This window comes from Taudactylus pleione, unplaced genomic scaffold (assembly GCF_031769625.1).
Source record: "Taudactylus pleione unplaced genomic scaffold, aTauple2 ptg000536l, whole genome shotgun sequence".
Classification (NCBI taxonomy): domain Eukaryota; kingdom Metazoa; phylum Chordata; class Amphibia; order Anura; family Myobatrachidae; genus Taudactylus; species Taudactylus pleione.
The window spans coordinates 1,796,495-1,815,563 of NW_028284938.1; the positions used below are offsets into that span (position 1 = coordinate 1,796,495).

Here is a 19,069-nt window from a genome sequence, read left to right on the forward strand (position 1 = left end):
GTGCGAGTGTATGTTATATATATATATGGCTCAATGTAGGGCTTTCTGGGGGGATAAGCTCTGTGTGGCTTGGAGGGGGCCCCAAAAATTTAGTTCCCTTTGGGCCCCCACAAGTCTTGATCCAGCCCTATGCTTACATATCTGAATCAGGCCCACTATCTGCAGCTGCTCCTCCCCTCTCTTCTATGCTGCTGCCTCTGACTTACTACTTTGACACCACCTCTTCACCTGCTACTCATATGCAGCTGTAATCAAAGCCGATGGGGCCCGCTGAGAGAGGGTGGCCCAGGGCCAATGTCCCCTCCCCAAACCAACTTTGTCCTCTTTTTATACCTGACATTTGAGGCATCTATGAATACCTTAAGGATGATTTGAAAAGGGGATAATCCAGAAATCCAGTTTTCCTGATTTAGTTGGGCTTTTCTTTGTTGGGAGAAAAAGACTATTCTCTAACAATGTCTATCAACTACAGAGGATTAAACAAAAATATGTTGATAAACTAAAAGAGGTTTTTTTTAAAAAAGAGGATTAAACAAAACTGGCATAATAAACTGTACCCTATTCCTTTTGATCTCTGAATTCTTTGACTGCATTCATGAAGCCAATTTTTTTTTTCTAAACTTAAACTTCTTGGCACATATGCTCTGATTTGTGTAAAAGACTGATGAATGGAAAACTAAATTTTACATACAGTATTCGACGACCAATGTAATTATCTGTCGCCCCCAAGGAGGGGGGGGGGGGGAGGATTGGGCCATTGGACGCACAGGACAGTTCCCACTGGGTTGGCCACATGCTCCCGGCATGTATTTGAATGTGATCTGTATGACTGCAGCAGGAGGTCCCAGCGGTCGCCCATGCAGCAGGTCTCTGCGGCCAACTCAGCAGGGAGAACATTCGGGAGACCAGAAGGACACTTACACATGATACCCCGCAGTCACTGGCTGACAACCGACACTGACGGTCGCCCAGAGAGACGTCCTGCCCAATATCCAGGCTGTAGTGCTATTGCTGCTGCCCAGGATGACAGGAAGCCACAAGCAAGCCAATAGTAAGAAACCCTGTATAAGCCTGTGTGTGTTGGTGCAGTGTGGAGAGTGGGAGGGAAGGGGCGGTGAGATGGGGCTGACAGCCATCTGTGCTTGACCCGGCAGATGGTGGGTCCATAACTACTAGAATGTTTATTCATATAATTTTTTTTAAATTGCTTATTGCACCTCTGAATGTTTTTATGAGTGAGATCAGCAGATAGGAAAGTGACATTATATAAATATGTATGTCCCTTTTGTAGTTATGCGTATGCACAAATATGGCATAGTATACATATATATATTATAGGCCTGATTGTGAGTCAGACGCAGTAGCAATGTTGGAGTGATGTTTTTCATCTGCTTATGCATCTGAGTTGTACTGCGCATACATCCTGATGGTGTTCATACAGAGTAGCAGTACAGATTCAGACGTGCGACTGATGATGGTGGCGTCTAAAGATGCACAAAGCATGATTGCAGTGTCTGTAGATACTGACAGTGGGGGTCTCAGTCTTTGCACATTCGGACATACAGATGTACACCATGGAAGCAGGGCTGGATTAAGGTCTGTTTGGGCCCCTGGGCAACAAACGTGTGGGGGCCCCTATCAATAAAAGTTATATATATATATGTGTGTTCACTCTAGGTCCGGCGCCAGGCAGGGCGCTGGACCTAGAGAAAGGGCACATCTGTGCGTGCCCGAAAAGGGGCATGGCCAATGAAAAGCGGGCGTGTCTTTAAGACACATCCCCTTTTCGTCACTCTTGGGGGCGTGCTCGGCACTTACGGACATTCCGGGCTGCCCACAAGCGCTGTTGTCAGTGTGAATGGACAGTGTTGTAATACAGCAGCAATCCAGGCTGAAAAAAAGCCTCAGTGAAATACAGCCGTCAAGAAAGGGGAATGAATAGCATCGGATGCTATTGAGATGTAGGACAATCTAAAAAAGTTATTATTCTTTTTGTGTTTGTGTATTAATTTTTATCCAGATTTTGGAATGGATATCTTTTGTGGGTAAGTTATGGTGCCAGGGGGTGATAGTGAGTGAAGGGTATTTCAGTGGATGAGATATAGCGGTACATTTAGGAAGTGTCATCGCTTATTGGTGGTTTTGACATCAAAGTTTAAAGCTCCATTGATATAAAATGCAAAAACAGGCAGAGCAGGCAGCTTTATATTTTGAGATCAAACCTACAGTACCAAGAAGCAGTGGCTTACAAAAAGCGATGGCACTTTCTAAATGTTACATTACGGCAGTGGCGTAACTAGGTCCGTAGGGGCTCGTGCCCTGGGCGTAGTCGAAACGTTGGTGCGTGGGGGGTGTCTCGCTGAAGGCAGCGGTTCGTTTCAGTCAATGTACTGCAAACCACAGTGAGTGCGGTTCGCACTACACAGTAAAACTGCCGACACAGGGTAGTACACTCGTATTACCTGGCGGCGGCGTGTTTGTTTTAGCAGTCAATGAGAGTCTGACAGACTCTCATTGGCCACTGCACCCACGGCCAGAGCCGGGCTGGAGCTCACTCATGAGCTCCGCCTTCCAGCTCCCACAGTGGGTGAAGGGAGAGACGTCATGACGTCTCTCCCATAGTGTCGAGCAGGAGGACGGAGGAGCGGAGAGCGGCAGCCGCAGGAGCGGGGATTCAGGTAAGTATTGTGTTTTGTGTGTGTCTTTGTAATATATGTAAGAGGCACTACTAGGGGCACTGTATAAGGGGCACTGCATAGGTGGGGATCACTACTAGGGGCACTGCATAGGGGGACCACTACTGGGGGCACTGTATAAAGGTGACCTCTACTAGGGGCACTGTATAAGTGGCACTACTGTGGGCATTGTATAAGAGGCACTACTGGGGGCACTGTATAAGGGTTCACTACTGGGGGCACTGTATAAGGGTGCACTACTGGGGGCACTGTATAAGGGTTAGGGTGGTTAGGAAGCAACTGATGGGGTGACAGTAATAATGTCCTCCTTAATGGTAAATCCCAGGTGTTGGCTAGACCTAACCAGAGGCGCGGAGTCTAATCCACTTGGTGGTCTTTACCAGTGACCCCTCCTATTGGGATTTGGGTTTCGTCGCACCAATTGAGCAGGTTAGGTACCTGGCAAGGAGATGAGTACGCAGAATAGTAAATGCAAAGAATCCTGTGAGTACATGCACTGGTTTTGCACTGAAGGAACCTGGTAACACTAGGAGTCAGTACATGGATATCGTAGTGAGTACACACACTGGTGATCCAGACGCAGGATTGATACAGGAGAATGGCACTAGGAGTCAGTACACGGATACTGTCAGGGCCGGTGCTACCATTAGGCAGCTGCCTAAGGGCGCCTGTCACTGGAGGGCGCTGCTGAGTCCACAAAAAAAAATGAAGGATGTCTCTTTCAGTCCCGGACGGGACACAGGCTGACACAGGAACTCCCCTAGCCCCTGACACTGCACTCTCACTTGTTAGTGCAGCAGAGTCAGCAGAATTGGTGGTGGCCCCTTCCCTCTCCTCCAGTCATCTCCTTTCCATTGGGTGCCAGCCTGTCTCTCATGATGAGTGTGTGTGGGTTTCATGAGTGCTGGCAGGGTGAGAGTGTATGTGCGGGGAAAGATTAATCAGTGCAGGCAGCGTTTGTGTGGGGGGAGGTTGGTTTTATTAAGTACTGGCAGCGTGAGTGTGTGTGTGTATGGGTTCTAATGAGTGGTGGCAGGGTAAGTGTGGAGGGGAATGAGTGCTGACATGTGGGGCTGTATGCTGGCAGTATGTGTGTGGGTTAATAAGTTCTGGCATAGTGAGTGTGTTAATGAGTGCTGAGAAGGTTAGTGTGTGAGGGGGTTAATAAGTTCCAGCAGTGTGTGTGTGTGTGTGTGAGGGGGGCGGTTAATGAGTGCTGACATGTATTGGAGCACTGATGTATAGATATATATATATATATATATATATATATATATATATATTGGGAACACAACTGTAAGGCATACAAAGAATTTGGGACACGTGTGGCATATATATCGTGGGAATTGAGTGGCATAATTCATGGCTATGTGGCATACAATAAAATTGGTGCACAGCTGTGTGGCATATGTATTGTGGGCACAAATGTGGGGAATATGATGTATTGGGGCACAACTGTGTGGCATAATATGTATTATAGGCATTGATGTGTAGCATAATTATGAACTGAGGATACAGCTGTGTGGCATATAACAAATTTGTTGTACATGCATGTAGCATACCATGAATAGGGGGCCATGTTATGAGGCACAGTATGATTTTGGGGATCTGCTGTGCGGCATATTAATTGGGATATTTCTATATTGTAAAATATGAATATGGGACACTGCTGTGTATGCATATTATGAATTGGAGGGAGCAGGGATGGTGGGTGAAATGTTACCTAGGGTGCCCAGAAACCTTGCACTGGCCCTGGCTACTGTACTGAGTGAGTATGTGCACTGGTTTTGCACTTTAGGAACCCTGTAACATTAGGAGTTACTACACGTATAGCGTACTGAGGGCCTGATTCAGACCCGTTCGCAAGGCTGCATTCACACGCAGCTGTCAGCACCCAAAGTATGCAAATCCCGCGATCGCTAGCAAGACATTAGCACGTCCACTATGTTTTGCCGTGTGATCGCAGTATGTATTTAGATGCCCACCAGCCTGACACAAGATGCCCACTTTCCCTTAGTAACATACGTCATCTCCAGGAAGTTTATTAAAAATCGGTAACATCGGCTGATATCAGACCCATACGCAGTCTGACCGCACCCTACCGCAAGCACTGCGAGTGCTGCTGTGTTTAATTCAGCCATGTGAACGTCTATGCTGACGATGTGTCTTAATTATGCACACCCATGAAATGGCGTTCCAACGCACAGACACGCCTGCGTTCGCACCACCACACCGCCGTTACCATCGTCCACACTGTCACCACCCACAAATGACACATCCTGTCACTCATGTTTGCGGAGCGTCTGTGTATAGGGTGTGAACACTTCCCGATCGCATGGACTAGTTCGCACACTGTTTCTTGTACGCATGCGCAGATTGCAAACATTGGCAGGCTGCGTGTGAACGGGTCTGAATCAGGCCCTGAGTACACACGCTGGTGATCCAGATGCAGGATTGATACAGGAGAATGGCACTAGGAGTCAGTACACGGATGAGAATACACGGATGCTGTACTGAGTACACACGCTGGTGATCCAGACGCAGGATTCATACAGGAGAATGGCACTAGGCGTCAGTACACGGATGCTGTACTGAGTACACACACTGTTGATCCAGACACAGGATTGATACAGGAGAATGGCACTAGGAGTCAGTACACGGATGCTGTACTGAGTACACACACTGGTGATCCAGACACAGGATTGATACAGGAGAATGGCACTAGGAGTCAGTACACGGATGAGAATACACGGATGCTGTACTGAGTACACACGCTGGTGATCCAGACGCAGGATTGATACAGGAGAATGGCACTAGGAGTCAGTACACGGATGAGAATACACGGATGCTGTACTGAGTACATATGCTGGTGATCCAGATGCAGGATTGATACAGGAGAATGGCACTAGGAATCAGTACACGGATGCTGTACTGAGTACACACACTGGTGATCCAGACACAGGATTGATACAGGAGAATGGCACTAGGAGTCAGTACACGGATGCTGTACTGAGGGCCTGATTCAGACCCGCTTGCAAGCGGGTCAATTGTTAGGCAGTGCGTACGCACGGCGTGCACGAGCCCCAGAGCGAGCGAGAAATCACTCGCTCCGGCGCTCGCATCCAAAAGTACACGGATGAGAATACACGGATGCTGTACTGAGTACACACGCTGGTGATCCAGATGCAGGATTGATACAGGAGAATGGTACTAGGAGTCAGTACACGGATGAGAATACACGGATGCTGTACTGAGTACACACGCTGGTGATCCAGACACAGGATTCATACAGGAGAATGGCACTAGGCGTCAGTACACGGATGCTGTACTGAGTACACACACTGTTGATCCAGACACAGGATTGATACAGGAGAATGGCACTAGGTGTCAGTACACGGATGCTGTACTGAGTACACACACTGGTGATCCAGACACAGGATTGATACAAGAGAATGGCACTAGGAGTCAGTACACGGATGAGAATACACGGATGCTGTACTGAGTACACACGCTGGTGATCCAGACGCAGGATTGATACAGGAGAATGGCACTAGGAGTCAGTACACGGATGAGAATACACGGATGCTGTACTGAGTACATATGCTGGTGATCCAGATGCAGGATTGATACAGGAGAATGGCACTAGGAATCAGTACACGGATGCTGTACTGAGTACACACACTGGTGATCCAGACACAGGATTGATACAGGAGAATGGCACTAGGAGTCAGTACACGGATGCTGTACTGAGGGCCTGATTCAGACCCGCTTGCAAGCGGGTCAATTGTTAGGCAGTGCGTAAATCACTCGCTCCGGCGCTCGCATCCAAAAGGGGCGGCTGTCGATGTTGATCGACAGCTCGCCCCATTCGGTAGGCGGGTTGGGGGGTGGCTTGCCAAATGGAAGCATTCCCGAAGGAACGCCTGCCGTTTGGGGGTGGCCCCACTGACATCACGAGTGATGTCAGTGGTGAGCTTCTGGCTCTATTAGAGCCAGAAGCTCACTGGGGCTTTCGGGAAAGAGATCCTACCACAAGGGTCCTCGCGACCATCACCTGACTGCTCGCAAAAGCTGTGGGTGGTCACGCTTTTTGCGTGCAGCTCTGAATCAGGCCCTGAATATACACACTGGTAAATGGTACTGCAGTATAACATTGATGCTGATGAGGATATCAGCTGAGACTTATGAGAGCATACTGGTGAAATACAGCATAAGGTGCCCATACATCAGCGACTGTTTGTCGCGATCCGGCGATGCGATGGGAAATGCCAGCATTGCCGAGTGGAAACTCCGGCCTCCCACCATCAATGTTCTGCGATCTGTCGCCGGATCGCAGACATTTGTCATGTTAAATGTCAGCGATTTGACAATTGCAATAATTCTTTTATCACAATCATCAAATCGCCGAAATCCAACATGTTGGATTTCTGTGATCCTGCGATGCCGGGTTGCAGCATCGCGGGATTGCGGCAATCCATCGCTGATGTATGGGGCCCTTAAATCTAAAAAGAGTACTGGAGATAGGTACACAGAATAGCACACAGAGTACTGAAGTTACCCATGGAGTTCAGCATGCAGACAGTGCTAAAGTGATTACTGCAGACGTGGATAGAAGTCACTGAAAGTGAATAACAAGGTGGAGCCTGGAGTGATGTTACAGAATCTTAGTCACTGGAGAAGTGAAGTTGAACAGCAGCTTCCTGTTCCTGGAGTCAGACTACAGTAAATATCCTTAGGTCATTGGATCAGAAGATCAGCTGAGTGACCGCAGGACTACCATTGGGAGAGAATAGTCAGGTGATACAGATCAACATGGCTGCGCCCATGACCACCACCGCAGGAATCAGGATGCACGCATGGGAGCCATAGCAGACCCCGGGGAGAATACTCAGCCCACCACTCATCTCCAGCCCTGGCGACTGAACACCTGAGCTCAAGGACGTTGGCGCAGCGGTGAGTAGTGGCCGATCCCAGGCCACATCCTAACAGGGCACTACTGGGGGCACTGCATAGAGGGGACCACTTCTGGGGGCACTGCCTAGAGGGGCCCACTACTGGGGGTACTGTATAAGGGGCACTGCATAGGACGACCACTACTGGGGGCACTGTCTAAGGGTGCACTGTATAAGGGTGCACTACTTGGGGCACTGGATAAGGGGCACTGGATAAGGGGCACTGTATAAGAGGTACTACTGGGGCACTGCATAAGGGGCACACTACGGTGGGCATTGCAAGAGGGGCACTAAGATGCATATGGAATGGAAAGGAATGTTCCCAGAGTGATGAGAAACGATAGTGTGTCATGTTGACATGCCCCCTTTTCAGTGGCTACACCCCTTGTGGCATATGGCCACACCCATTTTTTTTATGCTCGCTCATTGGGGGGATCCTCCATTTTTCATCTTGCCCTGGGCTCCAAATACCCTGGTTACGCCAATGCATTAGGGGACATGTCAATTGCTCTGCCTGTTTACCGTGGAGGGTTTTATGAACATGCTTTTTATTTATTTCATACCCCACTTCCTATGTTTCATCTAGGGTAGAAGGAGGACTGATTGGGGCTGTTGTGATTAAGGATTTTTCAGTTTAATGTTGCATTAGATATGTAGAGTAAAAATAAGAGTTATGGTATAACATACCTTTGTTAACTCTTTTTCTTCGAGGTCCATGGGGTCCACAGTCATTATGTTGGGGTATGAATCCCAGTCACCAGTTAACACAAACGAGCTCTCTGCTCCCAGGATGCACCGGGGTTCCTCCTCATATACCCCACCCCCTGCCTCAGGTAGCCAGGCATCCTGAGAGGCAAAAATGTCAAAGGCATAACAATTGACAAAGGTGTGGACGGAAGACCATGTGGCTGCCCTGCAGAACTATTCAGCAGAGGCACCCCAGCAAGCCGCCCACGAAGGCCCCACTGACCGTGTGGATGTACCTTTACTGAGTCTGGCACCACCAGACTAGTCTGTGTGTATATGAGAAATCGTCATATAAATTCATCTGACAAGCGTCCGCTTATCGGCTGGCCAGCCTTATGACTGTCATACAGTACAAAAGGGAAACCTACTTCCTCATGCTGTTGGCGCGATCCACATAATTATGTAGCGCATGGCCAACATCCAAGGAAGCCTCACTTACCGAGAGGCATGTAGTCTGAAAGCTGGGACCACAATCTCTACATTCATATAGAACCAGAATACCACTCTTGGAAGGTATTCCGCCCTAATATGAAGTATCGCTCTCTCCCGATGACTTATTAAAACGGGGAAGCGGGAAGAAAGTGCTGCTAGATCAGAGATCCTCCAGTCTGACGAAAAGAACATACTCGAGAAAACCTAACCCCCTAGGGCCACATTTTCTCAGTTCATCCCGGAGAACATACAAAGTTTTTAATAACTGCAGCCAGAAGTAAGTTTCTTGTCCTCTGAACTACAGAACATCCTTTCACAAGGAGGAGGTCTTGAAGAACCATGCCGTCCAAGATGGACGAGTCAGGTCTAGATACAGGAAGGAATCCTGTATTAACAGTTCCGACCTTAGCAGAAGAGGCCACAGAGTGTCTATGGAGTGACTCTGCAGGTTGGCGAACCAGCAGCGCCTGGGTCAAGCAGGGGCCATCAGTATTACTGTTGCATGTTCCCATTAACCCTTAGAGGGGGGGGTGAAGCAAATACGCTAGTTTGAAGTTCTACTCTACTGCCAGAGCATCTACAAACACTGTGCCCCTACCTGGGGACCCTGTGCTTGTGACTCAAGGCCATGAGGTCTACTCTGTAAGACCCATCCATCCACAAGGCTCTGAAATAACTGTGGATGAAGAGCCCGCACTCTCTGGCGCGTATATCCTGCTGGCCTAGGAAGTCCACTTCCAAAATAAGGACTCCTGGTATGAGCACAACCGATCTCGCTGGAAAATGACATTCTGCCCCCGATAGATGAGGCAGTCTACTGCGGTGGTGTTGATAAATTGCACCTAGACCGGCCTGCCCCTTTAGTATTCCCTGAGCTTGAAAAGCGCTCCTGAATACTGCCCTTAGTTCCAGGACGTTTTACGGAGAGACTGCTTTCCGTTGTCCTCCATTTTCCTTGAAACGTGTGTCGACCTGTCACTGCTCCCCACCTGCGGAGGCTGGTATCATCCAGATCCAGAACAGGCAACCCTTGTTGCGACAAACATCTTTAACGGATAGTCGCTCTTCTGGCGAGAGACAGACAGTCTGTGCTTTTATTTGGAACCCCGGCCGTACCCTGGCCGTGCAAATAACAGCTCCTGACAGAGAAAGACTGCGCAGAAAACGGCTTCGAATCTCTTATCAGTGAAACATTTACAGGCGAATGCCAATGGTATTGGAAAGGGATATAAGGCCTCAACCTTTCTGGTAATATGGATTTTTCTGCCCGGAGAAACTCCATACTACGTTCCCTACCACTCCTGGAATCTCAGGTGGTCTCTCATCCCAGTACTAACTGGGCTCAATGCTGCCTAGCTATCAAGATCCAACTATCTTGGGCATGCCCAGTATGGTCTGGCTGTAGTCAGATTTGGGAGGCTTTCCCAACTTTCTGGCATTAGAACACTGGAGCCTCTCCTTATACCGGCTCCACAAGCATAGCTTTGACCCCGCTGATCAGGGAGGAGACGTACTGTTGGAAGACGGTCTTCCTCTCTCCAGAGTGACTCCTGGGAGGAGACCCGTGTGTCCCCCTAAACACCAGAAGATGTACCCGAATCTGAGGGCTGGACGGAGCGTGAGACCGACCGCCTTCTGATTCTTTTGGCTGTACTAGCCTAGCTGCTTGCCATAACTGCTGGAAAGCTGCTAAGGACGAAGTCACCTTTGACCCGAGTGAGCACACATGTCCCTCCAGGGCAGATGCCTAGGAAGCCCAAACATGGTAGGCTGCAGCTGCTGAAGATACCTTAATATCAGGGTTGGCGCAGGAGTCGCCAATCTATCCACAACCTGCGCTATGATCTGGTAGATTTGACTACTGTGGTGACTCTTTAGCACAGTGACCACCACAGCCCATTTATATTAAGTCCAGTGAGGTCACCCCCATCGCCCCTCTCTGTGGCCTGGCCCGCGTAAGGGGCCGACGCCATCTGGTCTTTGGCTGCAAAGACCTAGCAGCCTGTAGTAATTGTTGAACGGCTACTAAAGATGATGCCTGCCTCAACCACTGCCTACAGCACCTGGTATTCCCAGGTGGTCTCCCATCCAAGTACTAACCAGGACCAACACGGCATAGCTTCCAAAGTCAGATGAGATTGGGCATGTCCAGTGTGGTATGGCTGTAGGTGGCATAACCATAGGGGCTGCTGCTACAGGTCACACATGCCACCAACTCAGGGGCCCCAGCCATCTGTCTTACCTTTTCATTGGACATAAAAGGTTTATCCAATGTCTAGTATTAATGTGACCATCATTTTACATCCAATGTACCCACGTATCTTTGTAGCGGGTTACATGAGGAGAAAGCAGTGATAGACTTATGCTGACAAGGCAGCATAATACAGCAGATTCCATGTAGTGCACATGATACATAATTATATATAAATGTATATACATACATACATACACGCATATCCCCTGTTCATACACACTAAACTCTCTGGCCAACTACCAAACACCAGGTAGGACCTAGAGCTCTGTATGACCTGATCACCGCAGTGGAGGCATATATACATACATGCAACGAAAAAATTTTGGGTCTACTACAAACAGCCGACAAGGCTAAGTAGGACATCAAGCTCTGTATAAACTAGCCATCCACAGAGAGGCACCCAGGAAGATGAACCAAATCTCCTGAGAACATTTGCAAGTAACCCACAACAAGCGTCGGTTTACAGAAAACATACGTGTGAAGCACTCTCTAACCCCTAACTACAGTTTAGGGGTTTCAGGAAAGTTAAATTTTGAACAGTAGCACATTGATGCCTAACTGACCAGTTTTGCAAAATCTACCTGTAGATTTGCATCAATCGGTACTAAATCCAAGCAACAAAAGTTGGTAGGATTCCAATGTTATGCACTTTCCTGGGAACAAGGCATACTCAGGGATAGCCAACTTCCCTCCCCCCCCAATCAGTACTCAACTCAGCTGAGTCTTCCTAATTAGGAGAGGGGGGATGGGCAACCCAGCCCTACCAGTAGATGTGAATTACAATATAGCCCATATAGTCTACAGCTGGGGCCAATGTAATGTGTTCATCTTCACACATAGGGCCTCATTCAGACCCACTCGCAAACGGCTGTCCGCTCGCAAGTGGGTCGAAGGTGTGCACTGCGCATGCGCACGACGGAGGGAGCTCCGTCGTGCGCATGCGCCAGACGCGACGAGCGAAGGACTTTCTGATCAAAGGGGGCGTGCTGTCGATGTTGATTGACAGCACGCCCCCTTTGGTGGGCGTGCCGGGGGCATGCCTCCCAGACGGGGGCGTTCCCAAGGGAACGCCTACCGTCAGAAGCCGGCCCACTGACATCACTAGTGATGTCAGTGGGAGTGATTTTGGCTCTGATAGAGCCAAAATCACTCCGGGCCTTGCGGTTGAGAAACTCAACCGCAGGCTCCGGCTCGCGGTGGCGATGGTCACGATGGTCAAGACCATCGCGGCCATCAACCTGCACGCTCGTATAGGCTGTGGGTGGTGACCCACAGCTATACGAGCGTCCAGGAGGACGCTCCATAATTATGGAGGTGGGCCCTGATTCAGAGCGAGCGCTCTGGTCAGAGCGTCCGGCTCTGAATCAGGGCCATAGTCTTTTCAGAAACAAAGACAGCATAACTCAGCAAAACTTAACGCATTTAAGCAGTATGTTTGCCATAGGCTCTTAATCAAAAAAGCACAGTAGCTTAGTAGGATATAACAAGGTACTTTGGTCCATAATCTGGGAAAAATAAACCCAAGGGAGTTCCTATCCAAATGCTGTGAGGTTTGTCTACTTAACACAGTAATCACATAATACAGATTGTATGAGATCCTGTGGGGAAAACCCCCCCAGCACAGGGACCTTAGCCGCCTGTCCTTCAGACTCTGACATAATAATGACAAGTTCTGAGTACACACGTGATTTTGTTTCACCCTAACTACCCACACACCCGTAGGAAAGGGTTAAGGGGAAAGACAGTGATAATTTACAGGAGTCACAGTTCTTTTTACATAAGAAACAGTATCGATAAAACAACAATCACATGTCATGCATAAACACTCTGGAAATACAGTGACAGTATATAGGAATTACAGTTCTTTTACAGAAGAAACAGTATACATAAACAACAATCACATGTCATGTATAAATACTCTGCGAGCCATATGCATATAAGCTCTCACTACCACAATCAGCCCAAGCTTAGGTAGGATAGAGCCCTGTAAAAACCTAGACCAGCAGTAGGCAAGGTATACAGGGAGACTGCCCAACATCCTCTCTTGTAGGAGCAGCGTTCAGAGAGCAACTGACATACACTCTGGCTGCCCTATTTGGAGGCTGGGAGGAGCAATCCACAATCACTGCGCAAGAGGACTGAACTAGCGTGTGGATTTGGGGAGGGGCCGCACAGGGAAGCGTACCTCCCCTATGCTGCTTGGACCTGCCCGGTAACGTGACCTGGCCGCCGCCACAAGCCCCGGGCTGGTCAGGAACATCAAATCCCGGTGGTCTAGGCTAGGAGAACAAGCCGTATGCCTCCTGACTGCAGCGCGCCACTGGCCAGTCTCACCGCCAGAGGCAGGACCGCCACGTGGTCCCGGCGTCAGCGGCCACCGCGACCACCTGCTTACCTGCCATCCCCTTGATCCAGTTGCGGTCCAGGGCCAGAAAGCCCCTGCCGAATCCCCTGCCAAGGACCTGCCGAGGCTAGCGGTGCGGCGCCGGAGGAGGTAGTTGCAGCGCGTGGCCGGTGTGCCTCCAATCAGGCGCGAGGCTGCTTCCAGGACAGCTCAGACCACCCGCTGAGATAGAGAGTAAAACTTTCTTTTTTTTTTGCTACTCATCTGCAGGACTGCTCCAGCAGTCCCACTGTCTATGTGGTGAACACACCAAACAGGAAGAACTGGCTACCTGAGGCAGGGGGTGGGGTATATGAGGTGGAACCCCGGTGCATCCTTTGTCAAAACTGGATTATTGGCTGAGACAAGATCAGTTTAAAATTGAAGCGTGCGCGACGCCATCTTGCAAATGGCAGCTAGACTCCATTTTAGAAACAAGAATTGCAAGACGCCATTTTGTGACCAGCGTCACTTTAAGTTACGACTCAGGAGCTAAGTAGAAAAGGCCACGTTTTTGTTAATCTACCAAGGGCAACTGGAAGAACAAGCTTCCTGAGTAAAAGTAAATAGAATAGACAATGGGTATTTTTACATACATATTGGGAATCCCTGGATGCAGACAAAGTATAGTTGTGGCAATTGTAATATAATCCAGGCATTGATCTACACAATTGGATTTGTCTGAATCCTAAACAGGTCTTAGCCCCACACACAGACAGGATGGCCCCAACTTCACAGCTTGAGATGATAACACAGTCGCATTCACACAAGAGTCTGGGAGAACAAAAGAGCTTTTTCCCTTTGAACACAGGAAAGGTGGGGGCCTGCTGACAGAGGGCATGTGGAACTACCATGCTCAGCAATCCACACTGCTAGATGTTCACTTCATGTATGAGAAATGATGCACTTAAATCTCACTCATTAATAACTAGCGTCCTTATATCAACCCCGAATACTCACACATTACATATTCACACATAAGGTTTAATAAGCTTTAAAGTATATGATTTAAGTTGGTTCAGTTAGTTTAAATGCTGTGAAATAAAGATATTTGATAACTAAGGTTCTATACATGTTAAGACAGCAGTGTTTGGGTTCGTACTGATGCATACTCTTTCAACAGAATTCCGGTACTATCAGTGTGGAGATCGCATCATGCATTCGCAACTTATGGACCGCAGAGGCTACAAGCAACAAAATGTATATTTTAGGAACAACTGTTAGGATGCAGCATGGGGAGGCAGAAGGGAAAAGACCCTCAGTTGTTAGAGGCTGGGCGAGTCTATTTGAACCAGCCTGTTAAATGCACTGTAACATATGCTTCTCCCCTGGGAACCAATGGCATAAGCAAGAAACTTCTCTATTGTCCTGTCTATTCTGGGGGGGGTATAAACATGTGTGCTCAAACACTGGGTCTTTAGTCTTCTTGCTGAATGACAATGGGGTCTCTTGCTGATGCCTATCACCGGGTCCGGAAGCGTGGCGTATGTATACTGTACTTGGGGGTCTGTATAATTCCTTTGCGTCTAATTGTGTCTAGATCAATAGCATGTAACTGACTGTACTTTTTTACTTGAATAATACTTTGTGCTTTAGAACCACATGTTCTAAGTCTGGAGTCTCTATTTACTGTATGACTGCGTACGCAAATTAGGCGTCATCCTTAGAGGTTCATAGGTAGGATTTTAGAAGGTACAGGCAGGGGTATATAGAGGTTCATTTTAATATCAACACCTAGGAGCAGAGAGCTCGTTTGTGTTAACTGTTTGGTGACCGGGATTCATACCCCAACGTAAAGGCTGTGGACCCCATGGACCCCGAAGAAGAAAAAGACGTTTATGTAGCACATTTTGAGCAAAAAAGACACCAAGAGCTGTTATTTGGTACAACTTGAGCCAAAGTGTGCAGATTCTGATTGGTTGTTATAAGCAATGACTCCACTTTTTCCTTAAAGGGGCTGATTCAATTAGCGGCTTGATTTACAGTGGGGCTGCAGCTCCTGGTTTAACAAACGGAGCTATTCAGTTAATGGCCAATTTCCTAGTGCGTAAATCCGCAGCTAACGCGCATTAACCTATAACTCCCAGATTAAGTGTCTGAACCTATGGAGTTACTCAGCACGGTAAGCCGCAGTAGGTGCACTTAACGCGGACTTTTCCTTGCAGGTCCTGAGGCTGCAAGAAAAGTGTGTTTTAAGTGCACCCTCTAGGGCTTGCCGCGGTGGGAAGCAGCGGTAATAGAACAGCTCCAGCACAAGCCGGGGCTAATGGAAGCTTTAATAAATCTGCCCCAAAGTATCAAAATAAATATATGCAATGCTTTTATCTCAAATTGTTAATAGCATGGACAGCTGAAAGCAATGGTACTTATATCACTGGAGCTCTTAGCCTGTAAGGTATCTGGACCTAGCAGTGAATGACATGAAGGCCTTGTGTGCACCACCGGAGCCATGTCATATCACCAACAGCAGCTACAATTGTTTCCCACGCTACCTTTTAAACCAAGCGTATCCCACGCACTCTTAGACTGTAAGCTTATTTGGGGAGGTAAACCATTACCTCTTATTTTGGGTCATAGTATGTCATTTGTTTGTAATATGATCCCCTATTTAGCATGTTTGAGCTTTATAAATAAAATGTTAGAATGTAACTTAAAAGTTTCCAGTCATTAGTATGTAATAGCGCTCTACACGTTAACAGTTTTAAACTTCCTTTAATCCACTCTTTAAAATAGCTGTACTTGTTGGAGGCCCCTCCAATTAGACCACCGTAGTACAGAACAAAGGCCTCTCCTGTGCTGGTCTGACACATGTGCAGAAGAGACCCCACCTTCCCTCCTCTTATTGAGAGCATAGCAGGGGACATGAGATGCGAGAATGGTATTGCATGTCCTATACCCAGCTTTTACTATGGGCCCTGCTGATGCACTGTTCCGCCTGTAAAGTTTTTCAATGTAAAGTTCATAAACCCTGTGTGCAAAAGGATAATATCATACAAGCATGGTAATCATCTGTGTGGCATTACCCTCAGGGCAAAAGGCATAGTGAATATAAATAGAACAATAAAATAAAAAAATAAAAAGATACAGGATAGTGCCAGAAAACTGATCTTTCACCTAGCAAACTTATTTATTGCATAAACTTTAAGCTAGCCACCCATGCTGATCATCCAGATGTTTGATATTTAATTTCCTGCATGCCAATTAATGTGTGGGCAACAAAAGACAAATCATGATCTAATTTATTACTAAAATCATTTATGAGTTTGTTCGAACAGCCTTCCAAATTTCTGTCAGCCATGTTCTCTGAAAAGGTCAAATTGATTTATTTAGTTTAAAATTGGTAATTTTAGAAAGAATTGTTACTACTGCACATGCTTAGAATCCTAATAGATACGAACTCTTGTTACAGTGTATCCTGCCAGATTTACACTGCACTGTGTGTAGGGATAATCACTTGAACCTAATTTGCTCTGAATTCAGCTTGCTTTGTTGACTGATATGGAAAATGTTGCCATTTGCACAGGAAAATGATGTGTACATGTGTAAATAGCGTAAGTCACATGAGGAAAGGGAAAGCAACAAGGATGTCTGTAACTTGGCATTTGGTACTTTTTGTTAACATGCCTAATGTGTTTTTTTTTTTTGGTTATCATCTGAGAGCATCAAAGAAGATAGATTGTTATAACATCTCACACAAATGAATGATTCTAAAGTACCAAGAGCCTATTCAGCTGTATCATCTGTTTAGAACGCACCTGCATGGCTTTATTCTAGGAGAGCCCCTATAATCTTCTACTTGAATAAATGTTGATTAAGCATCTTCCAGAAATGTGTGAAGTGCTAGTTTACAAATGAGTAAAAGTATTTCAAAGAACTCATTCAAAGCCTTAAATAAAAACATCCATCACATTCAGTGTGATTTCTTCTTACAAACATGCAGTAGCGCTAGCGCATACAATATAAATGCCTCTAATGGACTTGCAGGTGTGATGCTCCTAGAACATTGTATTCAAGAAAATAGAAACTGGCTGCATAGAATGTGTGCATGCTTCACACAGCAACATGTCTATTCCCGGGGAACAGGATAAAAGCCTGTAAAGCTTTCTGTGAGTCAACAGCCAATTAAAAGAAATTGCATTTGTAGAAATACATTTCTAGATACATAAAGCATATTCTGTGATTGACTTGCAATTTAAATGTGAAAATTTTAACTATATAAGTATTCAGAAATAGTCAAATGATTAACCCAAGCTCTGTACAGTTACACAATTAAGAATATCAATTTCTGTGTATGTATGACAATATCACATTACTGCTATTCCTTAACACAAGAGGTGGTGTCTAATGTATCTCTGCACTTTAGCTTATTTTTCTCAGGTACACAGAATATCAGTGAAACAGACACAGGTCAAAGGGATGGCTGAAACTGTCACTAGTTTTCAGGTTCATTTGTACACCTCTGGCAATTCTTAATAGGATATGAATCAACAGTGCCATCTACAGGATTTCTTTTAAATTGCATACATCATTTTTGTCAAAGGTTACATTTTTCCATATGAAGAAAAAGAAGGCAAATTAGCTGGACTATTATTATTATTATTATTATTATTATTATTATCAGTTATTTATAAAGCGCACACATATTCCGCAGCGCTTTACAGAGAATAGAATAAAAACACAATCTTTCAGTTGCCACTATAGCCTTAAGCTGGCCACACACTAGACCAACTTACATCCAACCAGCCAACTTGTTGATTGGTTGGAATGAAAATCTGGTAAGGAATGAAAGCAAATGACAATCAGCAATTTGCTCCCAAACGCCTGAAAATGGACACAAAATGATGTTTGAACAAATTGTTTAGATCACAGGTTCTCAAACTAGGTCCTTAGGACTCCAAACGGTGCATGTTTTCCATGTCTCCACACTGAATCAAGTGAAATAATTAGCTCCATCTGTGGACCTTTTAAAATGTGTCAATGAGTAATGATTACACCTGTGCACCTGCTGGGTGACCTGCAAACCATGACCTGTGTGGGGTCCTGAGGACTGAGTTTGAGAACCACTGGTTTAGATCAAACATTTAACAAACTTGTCTGATGAACATTTTCATCTGTTTTCTGGCATTTAGGAGCAAATTGCTGATCATCATTTACTCCCATATGTTACCAGATTTTTATTCCAACCAATCAACAAGTTGGCTGGTTGGATGTAAGTTGGTCTAGTGTGTGGCCAGCTTTACCATAGGGATCTGTCCTAGCTTCGGTTCTGTAAAACGAGTGGATAAAATAATAACCTTGCTATTTATTTGTGCACTGCTAATTATTATGCTATTTTAAAGGTTTTCTTGATAAATTATTTTAAAGATACCATGGAAATATGCATTTTTATACTTTAATGAAACATAGCAACACCTTAACTTAACTAATTTCAAGCAGCTCCCATACATAAATATGCATAGCATATGTCCCTAATGCATTAATCTATTGGTCTAGCATTAGAATAACTGCCATATTTCCTTTGTATTGCATCTAGTAATATATCAAATGAAATGTTGCCATAGGTAGAAAAACAAAAGATTTAGGAAATGGGCTTACTATCTGAATA

General features: G+C 46.3%; 1 protein-coding gene and 1 pseudogene across 1 annotated transcript in view; both read right to left on the reverse strand.

The window, feature by feature from the left end:
- Positions 1-19,069, reverse strand: part of DNAH7 (dynein axonemal heavy chain 7) — a 482,851-nt gene that overhangs the window by 193,165 nt on the left and 270,617 nt on the right. The gene's annotated exons all lie outside the window — the stretch shown is intronic.
- Positions 10,879-10,997, reverse strand: LOC148501011 (5S ribosomal RNA; annotated as a pseudogene).